The sequence below is a fragment of the Ambystoma mexicanum genome, chromosome 6q (genome assembly GCF_040938575.1).
Source record: "Ambystoma mexicanum isolate Mex_15411 chromosome 6q, UKY_AmexF1_1, whole genome shotgun sequence".
Lineage (NCBI taxonomy): Eukaryota > Metazoa > Chordata > Amphibia > Caudata > Ambystomatidae > Ambystoma > Ambystoma mexicanum.
In genome coordinates, this window is record NC_090937.1 from 866,890,852 (window position 1) to 866,912,439 (window position 21,588).

A 21,588-nucleotide genomic window follows, 5' to 3' on the forward strand; every position below is an offset into this window, starting at 1 on the left:
GAATCATCCGGCAGAACTATATTAGTTTGATGAATGTGATTATGGAAAACTATGAAATGTTAGTATCTAATTCTAATAACTATCAAGCTCAAATATTACTCCATTTATCCAATCCTAATGTTACAGCGCCTATGTTTTATAAAGCCTGTTCCTCTATGTCAACAAATGAAGTTCTGTTTAAATGTCAAGAAGCTTGGAATCAAGACTGCTTCCTTAACATCACACAATCTAGATGGCCTCGCATATGGACAAATATTTCTAAGGTAATTGTCTCAGCTAGCCTCCTGCAAACACTGTATTTCTGTCACAAAAGAGCTTTTATAACACCACTAATGCTCTTTAAAAGTGGAATTTCTCAAAATAACAATTGTTGGAGCTGTTTAATATCTCAAGGATCCTTTAAGCATATGATATTTGAATGTTACTATGGTAATGACTTTTACAAAAAGATTGGGGAAACCCTTGAAAACATCTTTCAAATACAGTTCAGTCTGTCCCTTGAAGTTGCATATCTGGGTAGTGAAATAATCCAACCTGCTATTCATAAACATGATAGCTATTTGTTTGATTTATTGGTTGCTATAGCCATCCAGACGATTACATAAAATTGGAAAAATCTCAAAGGTGTACACTTTAAATTATGGTGGAATTCTGTTTGTTATATTCACAGGATGGAAAAATGTAACGCTGCATCCCCAACCTTGATGCATAAACATCTATTGAAATGAAAATCTTTTGTAGATTATTTAGACAATGAAATACCCAATCAAGATTAAGATTATGATTGAATAGTATTAGTCCTTTACTTACATATATAAGGAACCCTTCCATCCCCTCCTTGTGTCTATGTTAGTCCTGTGTGTCATGTATGTCCTTATATTCTTTTTCTTACAAGTAAGTTATAGAACTATTTGCTTATTTTAAACTGCTTTGTATGCATTACAATAGAATATACATATAGTATATAAGGTTGCATTGTTATTCAAATGTATTGATAATGAATTGGCATAATACAGCCTTGTGAGGCTTTTACATTTTTCCATGTGCTGTATTATTTAATATATAAATCTTATGTACTTAACGTTCTTAATAAAAATATTTAAACCAAAAAAAAACATAGTATAAAGGTAATAAAAATGAATGATTTAAAAATAACTAATATATAGAAAAAGGTGCTTGCAGATAATGAAGGTCTTGGGAATCGAGACTTCCTCATTGAAAGATCACACCTGAAATCTTGCGGGAACGTCATTTCAGGAAAGAAAGAAATAAAGCATAGCATCAAACGAAAAAACAAAAATGAATGTGCATATGTGGAAATTAGGTAAGTTTGAAAGTAATGCAGGAGCAATAGAGAAAGGTAAAATAGCAATTATGTTACCAGTTGCGAAAGGGAGCGCTAGATGGAATTTGAAAGAAAGCTGAGTTAAATACAAAAATAAAGGATGCAGCTTAAGCGGGAATGATAACATAATGTTAAAAATAAAAGTGAATGTCAATTGAGAATAAATGCACAGTTCCCAACGGGAGTGCTAGATGGAATGTGAAGGTAAGCAAAATGACGAAAACGTTAAAAGGATGATTGCGAGGGAAAGATCAAAATGAAAGTGAGTCGCGGACATGACGGCAAGCGCAACATGGAGCTTGAAGGGCAAGTAAGTTATGGTATACTTGTTTGAAATGTTCATCTATTCTTAATTTTATTTATTTATTAATATGTTCTCAGCCATTGCTGGCTTTACATGTGCAAAAATCATTATTACAAGACTTCATTTAACACACATTCTTCATCAATTAAAATTTACTTACAAAAATATTCTCTGATAACTCCTTTAAAAATGTTAAAATTGACTCATAAAATTTCATCATGTGATATATCAAGTTCATATCGTTTCCTTCCATCAGTCTTTGCCATATTTTTTCTGTCTCCTCAGATAGGCTTGAATTCATATATCTTAGGAGATATATCGCACAAAGTTTCCCTAGGCTTTCGCAGTAGCATCTCAGATGTTTAGCCGTCTCAATTTGTTCCATGCCACACAATCTGCTTAGCATTATGCTTATCTCATAGACCATTTTTGCACCCAGAATCTCCATTGTGTGACATCTATTGAAATTAAACATAAGGTATTGTCTTACTGTGGCTGCAGTGGGGAAAGCATACGGGTATTTAGGTTTCACAGTTGTCTGAGACCAAAGTTCCAAAAATAAACCCCTTGTCGATTTTGTGGCCAAGGTGATATCACGTTCCTTTGCACAGCTGTATATCAACCCTTGCAGTAGTTTTTTAATCTTGACTTGCTTTAAAAGTAGCCAAGTCTCTGCATTACCCTTGGCCCATTTCACATACACCATATACAGCCTATTCAGAGTTTTAAAAGTGCTTATTGTGGCCTTCCTTGCAAAAATTACCCATCAATTCCACCATAAATGTATTAGTAGACAACGTACTCAGTTCCGCATATAGCATTGCTGATTTATATTCCAGTATATCTTTCGCATATTTAAAATCACCTTCTAATAAAATGTATTCACAAGAGACTGCCGTCGGTAATCGAAAAAGCCATTTTAAAATGTTTACTTCCAATTTACACATTTCATTTACGAACTTACTCGCCCATATCTCGGCTCCATAAAGTAGACTAGATATTATTTTGCTGGCATATAGTAACAGAACCATATTCACTGATATTCCTCCTTGATTACTAATAAATTTACTAATTGCACCTGCGTTTTTTAGGCACAGGAGTTTAATTGCCGTCCAATGATATTTCCACGACAGCTTTGAGTCTATTATCACCCCCAGATGACGATAGCATCCAACTTTCTCAAGCATCTCTGAATTCACCAGCCACTTAAAGTTGTTAGATCGACTTTGTTTCGTTTTTTTCCCAGAAAGGCTATCACCTTTGTTTTTGCTATATTTATTGTTAGCCCATTCTTTTCTGAAAATGAAGTCAGACAATTTAGCCTGTTCTGTAGCCCTGCCGGCGTGTAGTCCAGGAGGACCAAATCATCGGCATATTCTAGCCAAGGGAGATATATCCTACCCATCCTTACTACATCAACCATTCTCTCATCCATCTCATTCATACAGTCGGCCAAGTAGAGATTAAACAATGTGGCTGCTAATCTACAGCCTTTTTCACTCCACATAATGTGGGAATTGCCTCAGATAGTCGTCCTTCTCCGTCCAAACGTACTGTAACTGAGGTGTCAGAGTACAACAATTGAATCATATGTAATAGCCCAGCTGGTATTCCCCACTTCCTCAATTTATTCCATGATTTCTCTCTTACCACCGTATCAAACGCAGCTGAGAAATCAATAAACACCACATACACGGGTAGATTGCACACGTTCCAGGTATACTCAACTGCTGACACTAAATTAATTATGTTATGAATGGTTGAGGATTTCGCTCAAAAACCTGCTTGGTAAATTGGCAGAATCTTATTTCCCTCTATCCATACATTTAGATTATCTAGAAGAACCTTCACAAATATTTTTGCCGGAATAACCAGCATTGCCAGCATTCTGTAATTTCTAGGATCTTTCCATTCGCCCTTTTTGTGTATAGGCAAAATAATACTGTCATGCCACGATTTTGGAATCATCCCGTTCCTACCAATCCTTACGAATAGTATATTGAGTGCTTTTGCCCATGCTTCAGGTGCCAGGCGTAGTAGAGCATTAAACGTCCCGTCAGGGCCAGTAGCTCTCGAGGTAGGTAATTTCTCTATCATGGTCACTAAAGATGTTTCACTATGGTTGCCTACCCATTGTACCCGATCTACCTTCAGTTTTTCCTTTTTACCCACCTTGGATCCAAGAGTGTGATTTACATGTATGATCCAATATTTTTCAGCCACACTATTAATTGGTAGGGATGCGTTTTTTCCCCTCATTTATTGCCCTCGACATGCCCTGCTCATTATTACTCTTGGCTTGTGCTGCAATATTTAGCCATAATTCACTTGCTTTGTTTTTTTTGTGAGTTCGTAGCCATTTCCTATGTTGTTTTTTTAGCCATTTGATCTGATTAGTGGCATAATTTTTCTCTGATTCAGCTATTCGTTTAATAGTTTTCCTGAGAGCACTTTTAGCTTTGTTAATTTCATTATCATACCAATTATGCTTGCCGTGGGAAAGATTCCATCTTTCACTACTGCTGGAATAATTCCGTTTTTGGGAGGAGGCTTCTTTGATCTTATTCAGTACCTTTTCATATTCCCCAATTATTTCACTATCGGTGGCCACTTGTCTATAATCAATCATAGTCCCAAAATTTTGTAGTTCTTTGACTGCAATAGCATTCACTTTTTCCAGTTTCGTGGGGTTCCTGATCATCCGATTTGCGGCATTGGTTACTTCTATGTTTCCACCCATATGGTACTCGGCCTCCACTTGAGAGTGTTTCAGCATCACATATAGTGGCAGATGGTCACTTTCCTCACAGCTTCCTATCGCCATATCTATAATGAAGCTATTGGCCTTTTCATTTACAATGATGTAATCAATGTTTGTTAGACTACCCCCTCCTACTCTCGTTGTGCCACGTTTAGCATCTCCTTTAGTATGACCGTTAGGCATAATCAGTTGTTGACTGACGATCAACTTACTCCAGGGTTTGCCATATTTTTTGGAGAAACCCATTTCAATTGGGCTAGAGTCACACTCCCCACTCATGTGATCTTCTGGCAAGACTTCATTTTAGTATAGCCGAAAATAGAACAATTTTACCATAAAAAAATGTGGCTGAAACGAGAGACTCAAATTAAGAAATGTCTAAATCTGAAAAGATAATTGACTATGGTATTGATCCTTTTAGCTGCTAAATAGCCTGTTCTTTTCACTTCCATTATTAATTATTCAATATGATGATAATGGGCAGACACAACATTATGAAGCCCTCTATGAGCCATATAGCTCCAGATTTTTTAGATTGGTAGAAGGAAATCTTGTAAATCATAAAGATTGAAATATGTATTGCATCCCTTTCTAAAGCAAAGAGTCTGGTAACTCTGACTGCACATTTGAAGGACCAATATCAGGAGAAACAAAAATATAAAAATACGCTTTCATTTTGGCACATTAAATGCATATTACACAAATTAACTAAGCAGCCAATTATAGAACCTATATAAAAGTGGTCGGGCAGAAAAATAAAGTGGATTACATTGCCAGTGCCTTTCTGAGCTAACTGAAGTAAAAGCATGCCAGGCAAGAACTCTACCTATTGTAATATTACCAAACACAATCCCTACCCTTGTAGACAACCTCAGACAAATGACAGACTACCACCTATATTCTTATCTTTTGACTAATATAAAGTTATTTTAGTAGTACAGGTATTTACCTGATGTGTCCATATTGTTATATTGAACATTTCAATGTTTCTTATATCACTGACCACTCAATAATGGACAGCAGATACATGCATACCAAACATGGGATTGGTTGTATCACTGACCTACTGTTCCCGAGGTTTGCACAATAATCTTACATTTATCGCTTCAACCACTTATTTTTATAAATATAAGAAAAAATGTGCCATGACTTCTCTACCCACATTAGAACATGTGACAAGAAATGACAAGTGCATCTCTAAAGATTGGAATTTAGCTTTCTGTAATATCATTTTGTAGATTGCAATGTATTGTCATATATTGATAAGAATTAGCGAGGCTCCAAGCTTCACCTTATCTTGCCAGTCCTATAATCATCCTGAGCTCCCTTTTCCTTTCATCTACCTTTTCACCCCCTTTCCTCATATTCTGCATCCTTTCAAGACATCCTGGCAATGTATTTACTACAAATATTCGGCATAAAACTCTAACTTCCACAAAGCTCCACAATCTTCTACTGTTAATGTGGGACCTTGACAGGAGATTCAGTCTGAAATTAAATGTTTTTGAAGCGTCTGGAGCAAACATGATTTTCACTTAGAGATTTAGAAAGACAAACACACTGTATTTTTGTTCTGAGTTGAGAGAGCTTCAACTCTCTTCTAGCGCTTTGTGAATGATGCATTTAAAAGCATTTTTGTTTTCCTGTTTCTTGGTTGACATGATTTTTACTTGTGTGTTGCACAGCTATGTTATTGTTTTTTTGTTTTTCTTTTTTATAAAGCATACCCTGTACCACAGCGCAAAGAAAACCTAATTTGGCCAAGGCTTACTTATTGACTTCACACATGATTTTGTATATGGTCCCCCATACATCTAAATAATGCTGAGGTTTTGAACCCTAACTATGCACAGTCTTGCTTTACCTGAGAAAAATATATATAAAGCCTATTTCATTGGAATAAAAGTGAATCAGCCTCATTGCCAGTTTGCTAGTTGGTTAAATTTGAGCCATCATTATTTTCAGTACTTCATTTTAATGTGTAATATCACCACAGCAAAGCCCAATAATGAGAGCAAAGCCCCCTTCCAAGCCATCACACCTGCATCAACCCTCTGCCCCACCCACCCATAGAGCACTCCAGCGATAAATCCACTGCTATCAACTCTTTCTTTGTCAACAAGATCAACATGATCCACAATAATATAAGTACTTATGCTACAAGTGACAGCACACTACACATCACATCTCGAAAAATCACCACTACCTGGAAAACTTCCAAGAAACGAATTATGGAAGACCTCACTGCCACCTTAGCATCACTCAAGGCCATATCGTATGCAGACGACATCCTCACTGCCTACATACTCAAGACCCTTTTGACTGAAGCACTCCTTGCTTACCTGACAATCATCAACATATCCCTAACTCAAGGTACCTTCCCGTCGACCCTCAAGTCTGAACAAATCCTATGACTTCTTAAGAAATCAACACTGGACCCTGATGATCTCAGCAACTACCGATCCATCACACATCTTCCCTTCCTAGGTAAGATGTTTGAGAAAACAGTAGCGGCCCAACAACTGTAACACATCAAAACCAATAACCTCCTTCAGAAATTGCTACCATCAAGGTTATTTTATTTATTTATTTTTTTAGCACACAGACAGCTCAGGGGCATTGTGGCACTGTTACTTGCAGGAGCTTATTTACAGGGGTACAGGAATGGTAGCAATCGTTAGCACATTATGATTGCTATCAACATAGTAGTCATTACAGCTCATGCATTTTTGGTCATTACATTACAGACATTTGATTGGCAATCATGGTGCTGCGAGGGACCTTATGTGAAGAGGATGGTTTTCATAGCTTTGCAGAAAGCAATGAGGGAGGGCTCACCTCGGATTGTGGGAGGTAGGCCATTCCAGTGTGTTGGTGCGAGATGTGGGAAGCTGGATCCGCCCGCTCTGGCTCTTTTTACTAGGGACACACAGAGCATGTTGGTATACAGTGATCTGGTTGGCCTTGTGGAGGAGACGGGGTGGATCCTTTGTGAGAGGTAGACCGGAGCAGTGAGGTGAATGCACTTGTGGCTCAGTGTCAGAGCTTTGAAGACAATTCTTTCCTTTATTGGTAGCCAGTGGGCTAGTTTTCTGGCCTCCGAGATGTGCTCTCTTTTAGCAATGCCTTGGGCTGCACGGAGGGCACTATTCTGTATGACTTGAAGCCTCAACGATGCCCCTTGAATCTTTGATGATGGCCATCCTTGACTCCTAGTTCTCCTTAATCTCTGAGCAGCATTTGACACATTACACCACCAGACACTCACTGACAATCTAAATCGCTGCTTGGAGATCAATGAGATCATCCTTAGCTGGTTCAAATACTACATTGTACAAATTAATTCTTCCAGATCACCAACTCTACCCATCACTTGTGGAGTCTTGCAAGGATCCATCATGTCCTCCATCAGCTTAAATCTTCACATGGAACCACTCAGAACCTCCCTCATTCCACACAACATCGCATCCACCAATATGCAGATGACACACATATCAACCTCAAGATATCGTCCATCGAAGACATCCACAGTCTGAAGGCCTGCCTCACATTGATCCAGTGCTTACCTGAAGCTCAACCCCTCCAAGTCTGAATTTCAACTGCCGACCAACAAAATCCATCCAGAACTGTCTCTCTGCTATGAACCTCAAGGGCTTCACACCCCAGCTGGCTGCCTGTGCCAAGTCCCATGGGTTCAACATTGATAGACATCTCACGTTCACAACAGCACATATCAAGGAAAAGAAAATGGTACCAAGTTTCATATGGAAAATAAAGCCCTTCATCCCATAAAACAATTTCAGATCCTCTGTCCAAGCCTTGGTCCTATCCCGCCTGGATTGTGGCAATGCCCATTCAGCAACTATTCTGCCACCCCAGAGATGTGGCATGCATGATACTGCAAGACTTATTAAAGGACTACACACCTTTCGCCACATCAACCAACCCTCAATGAATTGCACTGGCTCCCGCTGCAAGCGTGTATCATCTTCGAATGCTGTTGCATCGTCTGCAAGGCTGTCAATCTGAAGACCCCATGCTACCTCACTGAGAAACTCAGCATCTCCATAGGCCTGTGATCCACCAAAAGAAAGGACATGTGCAGACTTGAACTCAGACGGTGCAGGAAAGAAAGAACCAGAAGTAAGCCCTTCCCTTTCTGTGCTCCAGGACACTGCAACCTCCTCCCCCTCAACATCAGGCTTGCCCCATCATTTCTAAACTTCGGGAAAGAGCTTAGAATCTCCCTCTTCAAGGACACCTAGGTCCACACGTTGTACTCTGCATCCTACCTGAGACTCAATGATCTGCTCCCCACTGTCTCCTCCCCTGGCGGCTTCTTGTAGATCCCTTGTTGCCAATTGCCCACACTCACCCTCCGCTGTTAGCCCCTGCTCCCTTTTTCTCTGCTTCCCTCACAGTGTTCTTACCCCTATCATTGTAAAGCACTTTGTTGCATCCCGAAGCAAGTTCCGCGCTCAATAAATATCCTAGTGATAATATTAATATTAATGGAGGATCATGATTTTATGAATGTACTTTGAAAGGTTTGTAATAAACCAACCACTTTGAATTTAATATTAATGTTGATCGTTCTATTAGGAAATAGTCAAAAACCAAACACCACTTTATTCAGCAACACTTTATGATAATTGTCTGTCCCATCAACAAGATGGAGCAGAACATAATAAACTAGAAACAGAGCACCATTGTCTATGCCAAGCTAAGGGCAGTTGTGTAGAGATGTACCTGTGTAATGGTGACTGAAAGTGAATTACATTCACTTGGAAGCACCCTAAAGCATTGTCTAATGCTCACTGAGGTCAGGCTCATCAGAATGAATGGGCATGCTTTCATCAGTCACGAAGGAACAATTACATTTCCGTTCCCCATAATCATATTCATACCAACCTTCTTTGCAACTGCACTCCAAGTGACAGATACTGGGCGCGCAAAAAACATTGGGAGTCATGTTTGTCATGGTTTTGCATAGAAAGTATGTTTAAGCCATATTTTCATGGATTTCTACATTATTTATACCACTCTCATCCTTTTCTCTATAATAATCAACAAGCATTTACGACAGCATGGTAATGATCATGCTGGCACAAATTACTTTTTAAACGAGCTAGAATCAGGTGAATTCTGGGCCGGGAAAGTCGCTCAGGGGCAAAGCAAGACAGTGCAGAGCAACACAGGTTCGAATCCCGGTCCTATGCTTAGAGACTGGCCTTTGGTGTTAAGCGTGTAATAAAAGATTAATTAATTAACTAATTCCCAGGGACTCCATTATAAATGCTGTTTTCTATTAATAAATGGCACTACGAAGTTCAATAACAGGGTGTTATAATGGTGTAAATTACACTTTTATGCACTTTGCAATGCAAATGACACACAATGCAATTCATGTGGACCTGGAACACGAGCTCCATTGTGTTATGGGCAATGATTCCTGAGAAATATTATTTCAGATTGCTTAATTACTACCATAACACATAAAATGATATTATCATATGAGCATGCCATTATGCATACTAAGCAACAGTTGTAAGGATGCACTGGATGTTTATATTGGGTAACTTCTGCTATCAAGACCAGCTTTCTGTATAACTTATTTCAAGCATGATATGTTGATCAAGAATCCACAATATAAAATCTCGGGTGTGCCATCTTAAACAATTAAAAGTCGTTATCTATTGAATTCTATTGAATTGATTGTTTATGTATTATGCGCTCATACAGCAAGTGTTTCAAAGCGCAACCATGCATGGGAGGGGAGACGTAAGGGAGAACAAGACAAACAAGCTAACTAGGTGCTGTACTTTCAGGTTGTAGTCCATAGACAGGACGTGCAGGGGTATAATGGGGATCAAGTGCACCCAGTCCAGCCAGACCATTGGTTAAGTGCTAAGTGGTACCATTCTCATGGGTCGTAACTGGGGGTGCAGAAGTGCTGTGGCAGAGCAGGTCCCGGAGGCAAGTGCAGAAGACTGCTGAGGAAGCTTGGGACCTGTGAGGCTCTGATGGGGCACCAATCAGCCAGTTGTCAAACTGAGCAGAGAGTAGCGGCTAGAGGGAAATAAAGCAGGGGGAGGTGGTTAGCAGGGGAGACAGAGAGTGAAGGAGAAGGTGAAGAGGAAAGTCTTGAGGAGTTTCTGGAACTTTAGGTGATCTTGTTCAAGATGGAGAGAGGCAGAGAGGCTGTTCCAGAGGGAAGCAACTGCAGAGGAAAAAGATTGCGCCCCAAATCTCTGCTTGGAAAAACAGCTCAATCGCAGAGTGTTGGAGGAAGACGAGCAGAGGGCTCGGGAAGGAGAGCATTTAGGAAGAGAGTGTTGCAGGTAGAGTGCCTTGTGGACAGGGTCAGACTGGGCCATACCATTGACTTGTGCACCAATGATAAAGTGGGACACGGTTGCAAATGGATATTCATCCCTTTTATGACACTGTTTGAATAGTACCCAAGGTTTTTGTTGATAAAATGTGATGCAAATTGTGCATTTTAAAGAATATGTATTCAACAAGACTGGTCAATACTAGTAGCTGCATAGTGAAGTAAGTCATCAAACTGGCCCACATTGGCCATAAAAGTGGCCCACTTTCACCAAAAAAACTGGGCCAGCATTTTGTGTTTTTGATTTGACCATGGGCCTATTGCTCTATAGGCCAGTCCAAACCTGCTTGTGGACAATGCAAAGGGTCTTGAACTTGATCCTTGAAGCCACAGGGAGCTAGGACCAGGGCTCTGGAGATGGTGAGCCTCTGGGGGAAAGTGAGAAAAGGTAGAATACCTCAGAGAAGGTGCAGTTGGTAGTGGGACTTCTTAGAGAGGTCTGAGATGTGAGAAGAGAAGGCCCAATTAATAAGATTAATATCCAGTTGACCCTAACACCCCTAGAACCTGCAGACTTCTCCATAGGCCATTTAATGGTCTGTGGCTATCTTCTAACCCCCCAAGGGTCTTCCCTACACTATGAAAGTCACCCTTTTATGAAGTTGTCCAAATGTTGCAAATCAGCTCTTTCACTGAATGAGGAGACAAAATGGCTCCCACTGCATTGTCAGTAATATTTTGCTGACTTCCGCACCTTTCCTTCCTCTTCATATTGCCTGTAAAGGTCTGACAGGAGGACTGACCACTGCCTCTAATCTAGCATGGCGGTTGTCAGACTTCCTGCATGTGCGTGCTGTATTGGTACAGCCGTGACTGTCAGAACAATCGTTGAAGCAGCAAAGTGAATGGGATTTGCAGGTCCATCTCTTAAGTGTTTCGCTACTTTCTTTTTTTTAAAGTGCTTTAAATGGACAGTTTGAGTATAGTCATTGTGATAAGTAAGCTGCAGAAACAAACAGATGTTGACAGTGATGAAATTAAACTTGTGCCAGTTTGGCCTAATCGCAAATTATTATCCCTCCTCTACTTTACCGTTCATGCTTGCTTAGAAAGCTCTTATACAAGCTTGACATTGGCTCTGGTAGGAGGAAAATGCTCTAGTCCCCACTGCAATTGGAACACCTTAAACATCCTTCATCACTTCATTCTCCTTCTAGAACGTTCCCTGGTTATCTTACCTGTTTCCCAATCTCTTATCCCTGACTCTACTGCCTTTCCTACTGTTTAATTATTTCTGCCTCTCACTCCTCCCCCTGTGTATGTCTTGTTCCCTCTCTCCTGCTGCTCCTCGTCTACCTCTTCCCTGCCTCTCTTCGCCTGTTCCTTAGGATTAGTCCCTTTAGCTCTAGAAAGCCTATGGTTCCCAGTCCTTTCTGCTGTAGTTACGGGCATGGCTGATTGCTAGTCCGATCATGTTTCAGATACGCCGTACGCATCACACTGCACCTGCAGTTTCCTTTAGATTTCAGTCGCATCAGCTTGTACGTCTCTTTTCCCTTTCTCCTACATAATGCGGGCCACTGGAGCGAGCACAACAGTCTGCGGCTCAGCATCTGTCTAGCTTCCAGCCAGTTCCACGGTGTGCTCTGAATAGGAAAGCACAGAACCTTTGAAAGCTTGGCTGACCCGTGATTCGATCCCACAGGGAAAGAACAATTCTGCTTTGGCTCATTTGAAAAAGATTGACTTCCATTAAGCAAGAAAGACAACACTTCACCTATAGTAGATAGGATTTTTAAATCAGTGTCCAAGTAGCAAGCGTTCCGAAGAAAACAAACCCTGCAGCAAAACAAAGAGGGAAGCGATAAGTGGCAGCAATTCCGTTAGCACAAATATTTTTACCACAGAGGAAAAGAAAAGTAGAACAGAACCTTGGATCAAGCCAACAATTAGCACATTTTAGAGGTATATCATGAATGCCTGGTTCATAGAGTTAACGGGATATCCAATCTGAGCACCTTTTAAAAGTGTTACCTGGCAGGTTTGTTAAGAATTCCACTCAGATGGAAGTTATTGTTTTATTGGCGACTGATCCTCCGGAGACAGGAAGAGAGAAAGATTTTCAATCAATTTTGAAAATCTATTTTGAAAAGCATGGAAATGAGGAGGGACCAGCACAATAGTGGAACTCGACTTTTCATCCCTTCTTCAGCCAATGCCCATTATGCGAATTTCTGATGTAAAGTGATTTGCATAATATTATGAACTGGGGGTGTTAATTAAATGGGTTACAATGGAAATTGAAGTCATAGCTTGCTTTCGGTATAATATAAATTCCCTTCCCTCGTTCACACTGCATCTGACAGCACCTCCATTGTTAGTATGCACTGTTCCAACACTGTGCCAAACCTATGGAATTGCCTGTAAGTCTGTCTTTCACAACCTGCTCTCCTCTGGAAAGAGATCTGATAATATTAAGCATTGTATGGCCACATTATCGCGCATTAATGCAGTAAAGAACACCTGCATGTACAGTAGCTACTCATATTTGTGTTTAGGGCGAGGCCACCGGTATGTGTGTATAGTCCAGGAGAGCAGAACAGGGACTCACAGGTTAGGAACATATTCAGATAGTTTAATTTACATTACCGGAAAGGTAAAACGCAGACGGATGGATATTTGGAGAAGTCTGACTGTGAAATTAATGTTTACTACATTTCTAATGAAAAATTTCCAGCATGGCTGTCATATTTTAAATGATACAGCATATTTCCAACAAAAGTCTTCAATTGTGCCTACAACGTGCATCCCAATGCTTCTGGCTTCACTCCAGAAGGTTGAAGGAAGGCCAATGTTGGTCTTTAGTCCAGGGTACGGCATCTTTGTCTCTGTGGTACTGCAAACCCTATCAACCTCAGCACACACAGTCAATAGTGAGGGATTATGGAGGGTGTAGTCCAAAACATCTACAGAGCCAAAGTGTGTAGATACTTAATATAGGCGTCGTTTCCAAGAGTTTCAAACATTTGCCCCAAACTTTCCATATGACATAAAGCTCTGTAAACCCTCCAGATTAATTCTTTATGTCATGTAAGTTTATGTTCATAAACCATATCGTTATATTTATTCAGTGAAAAAACCTTAGTTAGGAAACAGTTAAGGTGATCAGATTTAACGTGAAAAATACATAGCAACACAACCTTTGACATACAATGAAAAAATCCTTGATTAAGAGAGAGTTATGATGATCAGGTTTGACACAAAAAAACTCCTGCAACTCAGCAATTGCATCTCGAGAAGTCCACTGTAACTATACACCCCCTGTTGCGCAGCGTATGACCACAAAGATATCACAGATGACATCCCTGATGACATCACTCATGACACTTCTTTCCCCTGCATGATGGCCAACAATGACATAAGTGTGTATACCATCAGCAGGGGGACGAACACATTAGGATGAGGCATATCAACATGGATTCGGGTAAAAGTGTACCCAAGAGCAACATCGTGGCTCACTTGTCCTCATTGACCCTGTGCAAGGTCCAGTCTTTCAGTGCTTTCAATGCTGGTTTCCCACTTTCATCATGCCTGCTGCTGCATCACTGGCCCCAAAACACCTCATGGTAAGGCATCCAAACCATATTTTTGTGCAGGGGTAGGGTGGATTTACCTAGGCGGCTCAGTAAAGAGAAGCTCAGAAATGGCATCACCTATTAGTCTTTTAGTCCAATGCACTGCCCCTCTGCATGAACTCCCTCTCGGCATCCAAGAAGGCATCTGTGAATACCACCACTGATCGCACTTTAGCCACTAACAGAAATTTAATTCTGCTTTTTTTAAATTCGTTTTTTATGTTCATATTACCATGTAGTAATAATGAACAACAGTTACACAGCGTTATCAGCACATACAGTCATTCATGCCCTCCGAAGCCCATTCCGAAGTACATTACACAATTCCATAAGACCCCAACCCATCCTCTCCCTATCCCTCTTCCACCTCCCGCTATCGTTCCTGTTCTAGTGCCTCTCCCCCTCCAACATCTTCAAATTCCACCACCTTCATCTTCCCTGCCCTGCCCCTCTCTCTCTCCCTGTGTGTGCAAAATGTTGGCTTTGGCCAAACCCCATCTTTGTATATCTCTGATCCACTGTGACAACTCCAGAACCTTTGGGCACTTCCATGTTATTGCTATCTGCCTCTTGGTCAGGATTAACATCAGCCCCCCAGTTATCAACCCCCATGAACATACTGATGGCGTGCAATCATATGTGTTCTGTACTAGGGAGTTAACATCAGCTATCACCTCTGCCTAAAAAGTTGCGATCGTCGGGCACTCCCACACCATATGCCAGAAGCCAGCCGAGTTCCCCTTACACCTGGGACATTGATCGGAAACTTGTCGGCTGATGGCATGGAGTCTCATTCAGTTCATATATAGTCTATGTAGGAATTTGAATTGGGTCAACGGAAACCAGGCATTCCTTGAAGTTTTCTTAACCTGTTCCCAATATCTGTGCCCATTTATCCTCTGGTATCTCAAGACTCATGTCTCTTTCCCATTGAATCCTATGTCTTTCTGCCATCTTCCATCCTGTACCCCCCTATAAACTTGTGAGATTATCCCTTTATCTCAATTTAGTGTTAATATTAACTGTAATTCCGGCTCACCTGGGATGTCCTCCTGCAATTCGGCAAACCTCTTCACCACCCATGCATACGCCAGGAAAGATACATGCAGCCTGCTGTACTTCTCTCTCCATTGATCAAAAGTAAGCATTTTCCCCTTTGCAAAAACATCCCCTATCTTCTGACATCCCTGACTCTGCAATTGCCACAGGTTCAAGCCCCCCATTGCGCTTCAAAGGGTCTTATCAAATCCTAAGGTAAGATCAAGACAATGCAGACCCTGCATATGTCGCAGTGTCCCCCATACCTCCTGCGGGACCTTGCATATGTGTGCCATACACTGGGTCCCTATTGGGTCCCATATTAACTCCATCCTCTGCCTGTGCTGTAGGAGTGTCCCAAGAAACCTTTCCCGATCTCCCTTTGGCAAATCCACATGAACGTTGGAGCATCTCCAGAGCCATGCTTTGCCTCTGTGAACCCCACAATAGTTCCCCAATCTTCATGTCTAGCATCCTGAAAAATATGCTTTATCATGTATGGAATGTTTACAAAATAATATAATAACCTAGGCATTATCACCATTTTACATAATGCAATCAGTCTCATCAGAGATAGAAGAAGCACTTTCCAAAAATCCATGGCATCTCCAATTCGCGCCAATGCCCTGCCCGTGTTCAATGTTGCCTCTATGTAATGGAATATCTGAACTCCTAGACACCTAAAAGATTCAAACTCCCATTTTATCTCCCATTCTGGGATAGTGTCTTTCCCTCTCTCTCGCCAAGCCGCCAGTGAAAACAGAAAGGATTTCTGTGGGTTCACCTGGTACCCTGATAACCTTCAAAAATCTAATATGAACAGGACATTCTCAAGTGGGTTACTAATGTGCAGCAGGAAATTGTCAGTGAACAATGATATATTATGCAGAATGCCTCATATCCTGATACGTATCCCAGAAAATATTTCCTAAAATACCCTGCCAATTGTTACAATGGCATTGCAAATAGAACCAGAGATACCGGACCACCATGTTGAGTACCCCTCACCCTCACCATTGGATCCTTGTATAAGAGCTTAATCCAGCGCATGATGCCGGGTCACAGCTCAGAAACCTCCAACACTATAAAAGCCATGCCCATTCCAGGGAATAAGAAGCTTACTCTACATCCAAGGCTACTAATGCCAAGTCCTCAGACACAGCTTGCATTCTATCCATTATATAATGAAGACAATGGAAGTTCATCCTAGCACTCTTCCCGCTCACATACTCACATTGATCAGGGTACATCAACCTATGTGCCACCCTAGACAATCTCTGTGCTATGACCTTCCCCAGGATCTTCGCATGCACAATGATTTGTGTAATCGGTCTATAAGACCCGCAATGATGTGGGTCTTTTCATGCCTTCAATAATACTGTAATCAGAGTCTCTCGCAGAATGTCTGGAAGAATTCTCTTTCAATATGCCTCATATACCGGCTTCAACTGGCGGATTAACACATCTGCATATCTATATGTATAAAATGCTTAGATATGTTTACACACTCAGCTGATGCAATGTATCAGTGTTAGGGAGAATTTTCATTTATGGCTAATTTCCCTCACCTAGTGAGTCCCCCAGCAGCTTTGCTGGACTTCTGGAGTTTATTTGTTTACACTTGGTAAGAGTGTGAGCTTTTCCCCCACTCTTACCTGTGTTTTGCCATGTGTATTTCTGTGTTTTTGTGATTGTGGACTCTGAAGTACCCCACTTCAGTAGCCCCCTTCTTTTTGTGTGTCACAAAGCACCTTCAGTGCCGTGGCACAGGGTTGTCTTTGAGACTTCCCCGACTCCATTTCTGAGGCTAACTACAGTCCCCCAGAAAAGGGTAAAGTTGCCATGAACTTTACTTAGTCAATCTACCACAGATCCAGTACACCCATCTTCCATGGAGTACCGGAAAGGGTTCATTCGTATCCCTTTTTATCTGTACCTCCTAGAGCATTGTTTCGCTCTTTTAACATTTAGACTTGGCTGGTGGCAGTGGTATCTACCCTAACCTTTCTACCGATAAACGTGGTATTGTTCTTGGCTATTATATTAGCCTCGAACATAAACCCACTTGACCAAATCGTCTTTCTTTTGGCTCCGGTTGGGTTTATTCACCATTTCTTTTTGTTAAAGTCCTTCCTGTGTTTTACTTTGCGCGAAAAACTATGTTTGCCTTCTTTGTTCACCGTCTTTTGGCAGGCTACTGCTCAGAAGCCCTCCACCAGGCGCCTGGGTGTCTAGGTGGGCTGAATGTGAGGGAGGTGTGTAGTCACCCCCTGCACAGGGTATCCTAGGAAACTCAAGTCGCACTTTGCCATGATTGGCTGAGGTGGTTGTCCAGGCTGGACAACCCCCCTGCTGGGTGATTGACAGCCAGGCTGAGTGAATGGGGGTTTTGCGCATAAAAGGCAGGTCTCTTGGGCTAGAAGTCAGAGAGTCGCCACTGGAACTACAAGGAACCGAAGAGAAGCGGAGAGAACGATGGCTGCTGCAACTACCCTGTCCCGGTGAAGCCCTGCTGCCATCCTGAGCTATCTACCCTTCAACAACTAAGAGAAGATCCAGTCTGGAGTCTTCTTCCCTTGAGCCTGGTGGGGATAACCAGCTCATCTTCCACAGCCAGAGGATCCTCTTCCTTGGTCGAAATCGCTGCACACTGCTGTAGTTGTCCGGATAGCCATTTGAAGAGCCTCTCCTGTTTTTAAGGAGCGCACCTTTTATTCGTTGTCGCTGCTGCCGGCTTGTTCCCTGTGTGGTGCAGACCCCCTTCAGACGTCCTCCTTCACAACAAAGCTCCAGGAACCGTGGGTCTGCAGGAAACCAACAGGAACACCTGTCAGGGCACCAGCTGCACCATTGGAATAAGGTACTGTGTTCTGCTTGAGGAAACAGGGTGAACCCCTTTTCTTCATATCCAAGGCTTGCCCTTGTCTTCCCTCCTTCGTATAACATTTGCTTCCGAACATTGACAATATCGAAGTACTTTTGGCTATGTTGAATCGTGAACTATCTGACTGTGTGATCTTCGGCAACAGGCCCCCGGTGTCACTTGACCCTGGCTCCGGCCCTTTGACTTTTGAACTCCTGTCTCTGAGTTTTTCTCGATTCTGTCTGCCTAACCAAAATATTGCCTGTGAATTTTGCCTCCAACTCTCTCTGGGTATCTCAGGTGCTAAGTGTGTTTTGCCCCAGTAGCATTTCATGTCACCGATACGCATTTATTTAGTAGACCGAACTGTCAAAAAGTGATTGCAATCATATTCACGGTACCGTGTTTTGTGTGTACCACTGGTTCATTCAAACACAGGGTACTTGCCTTGAGACATACTGTACCAAGTGAATTGGTTAGTTGTAGTATATTTAACTTGTGGTTTTTGTTTAAGTTTAATAGAAGTGTTGTTTATTACGAATGGTTTAAAAATAAATGTACTTATATTTTTCTACCTGAAACCTTGAGTCAGTGTTTGCTTGAGTCACAGTAATTGTGGTCACTTTGTGTAATCTCTGCTACTGCTCATATTCTCTTGAGATAAGCCTGGCTGCTCTGCCACTGCTACCACTCTGACATAGTAGTACAGGCTTGTACCAAAGGTAAAATTTGTATTGCCACCTGTAGTCTTAATTGTGCGTAGTGGATCCTAAGGGCACTGCACGGGATTCTGCCTAACACTGGTGTACAGCGATGAGGATTTGGAAGGAGAGTGATTACACTTAGAGTGCTGCTATTGCTTGGGTTTAACTAGCCACAAGGCTAACACCTCTAATTCTATTTAACTGAGAGATCATGTCAAATATGGAAAGCTACACTGAAGAGAGTCTTTTACTCTAAACTGCTGAGGTTCTGAGAACCATGTGTAGGGATAAGAATCTCTCTGCTAAAGGAAAGAAATCTGAACTGGTTGCAAAGTTAATGGGAAAAAGTCTGGAGAGTGGGTCAGAAGGACCTACCACTCCAGCAAATGTGGATTTTGATGTTTCTGATTCTGAGAGTGTTACTTTAGAAGAAGTAGCTGAGTCCTTGCTAGGAAACCCTACAATTCCTTTGCCTGATCAGAATGCACAACCTCTGCCCACAGGGACCCCCACAGGTCCTACACTTACTCCTGAGTTTATTCCACATGAGAAAATGAGACTTGAATTAGAAGTGAAACCTATTGATGCACAAACTGCCATGAAACATCAAGAGATAAGGCTCAGAGAAATGGAGCTGAACCATGAACTAGAAATGAAGAAACTGTCTCTAGAAAATGCTTCTTTCCCAGAGTATTCTAGGTCTTCCAGCCCTAAGAGACCCTGTATGCCAAAGGAAATGATTGGCATGTATGAGACTCAACTTGATGTTTTTGATTGGTTAGCAATGTTTGAGTACAACCATGGGCTTCAAGGATCTCAGGGAATCAGTTGATTCCTTGGCTTTTCTCTAGGCTCCCCCTTGTTGCAAGTGATGCTGTAATGGAATTGGGGGAGGTGGATAAACAGGCTTATGAGTGTGTGATACTAGCATTAATAGCTAGGTTTGGGAAGACCACTTCACAGTATCTTAAGAGGTTTAGAGCCCTCAAAAAGCATGATGGTACCCCGTGAGCTACCTGGGTGTGTGAATGTTTGAAAAACTTAGATGGTTGGGTTAAGGGTTACAAAGTTAACACTTATGAAGGTTTGAGGATTCTTGTAATGTTGGAGTCTATTTTTGATGCCTGCTCTCCTGAGCTTAGACAGCACTTGGTTGATTCAAAGGAGCTAGATCCTAAGAACCTAGCTAAGGCTGCTGACTTGTGGGTTGCCAACAGGGCTACTCACACGGATTCTGGGGCTACTCAGAAGGAGGATAAGGGGAAGCAGCCAAAGAAAGACAACCAAGAGAATTCCAATACCTCCCATCCAGAAGAGGTTCCAAAACATAACCAGGGTAAGCCACAAGGGAAACCAAACAGGGCTAGTGTACCTCCTGGTGCCAAACCAGAGGAAGGTCAGGAAAGACCCCCATTCCAGAGAGCATTTGGTAAATGCTTTAGTTGTGGGTCAACTGACCATATGAGAGGAGATCCTAGATGCAAGGGTAACCCTGCATGGGTCAGCATTACCTCCTTAGCCTTCTCCCCAGAGGAAGAAGTACATATGTCTAGTGCTCACTTTCATTTGTTTGCTGAAGAACATTTGGCTCTTCAAACAACTGTATCCTTAAAGTCCAAGGGTCTGGGTAAGAAACCACATAGTGATGTGTATGACTCCATTCCTGAAACCTCTAGGGAGTATTATGTGGACAGTCTTCTTATGAATGGTCAGGACAGCCCTGCCATGAGAGACACTGGGGCCAGCAGAACAGTTGTGGACAAAAGATTTTTCAGGCATGTGGATGTTGCTAAGGCCAAATTTGCTGGAGGCCCTGTCCAAATGGTTCCTATTCTACCAGCTCTCATTCAGTATAACAACCTGACAGTGAGGATCCATGTCAGTATTCAGAGTGAGGTGCCTGGGAGAGTCCTGTTGGGGAATGATCTAAAAACTCTAGGAGTAGTATCCAGTACCCCCAGGCCTCGCAGTGTGGAGAAGCAGAAACAAACCAAATTGGCTAGAGAGGCCACCTTAAGGGACCACTCTGAGCCTGTGGGAACCTCTACAGAGAACCCCACTATAAGCCCTGGTGTTAGTAAGTTTACCTCTAACCCAGGCAAATTTCAGGCTAGTATGTTAGGGAAATGGGAGCCCAAAGCAAGCTCCATCATTGTTCCCCCAGTTGTAAAGTCTGTGACTCCCCCTGCTTCTGAGGAAGAGGTGGATAGACCAACTGGACCCCTCACTAGGCCTAGGAGAACTGGTAATTCTCAGTACTGGTGGAAAACCAGAAAAGAAAAGTCTAAGGCCAAAAACCTTCAGACTGTTGGACCTTCTACAGAAGACCCTAACTCAAATCCTAATGTTAGGAGAGAAACTCCTAAAATAGGTAAGGTTAGATCTAAGAGGAAGGGGAAGCATGTACATTGCTTATCCCCAGCCACTCCAACCAAGATGCCTGAGACCCAACCTGCTCCCAAAAGAGAGGTGGTGAGGAACCCTGGAGGCCACTCTAGATCTAAGGGAATCCTTTATAAGGACTGCTTGAAAAAGCCTATCACAGGTTCAGGAGTTGTATCAACTTCAGAGGAACTGGTCAACCAGATCCCCTATAGCTTCAAA

The 21,588-nt window shown here is 41.9% G+C and overlaps 1 pseudogene; it reads left to right on the forward strand.

Moving 5' to 3' along the window:
• Nucleotides 1-6,641: 6,641 nt before the first annotated feature.
• Nucleotides 6,642-21,588, forward strand: part of LOC138515286 (surfeit locus protein 2-like) — an 83,807-nt pseudogene continuing 68,860 nt past the window's right edge.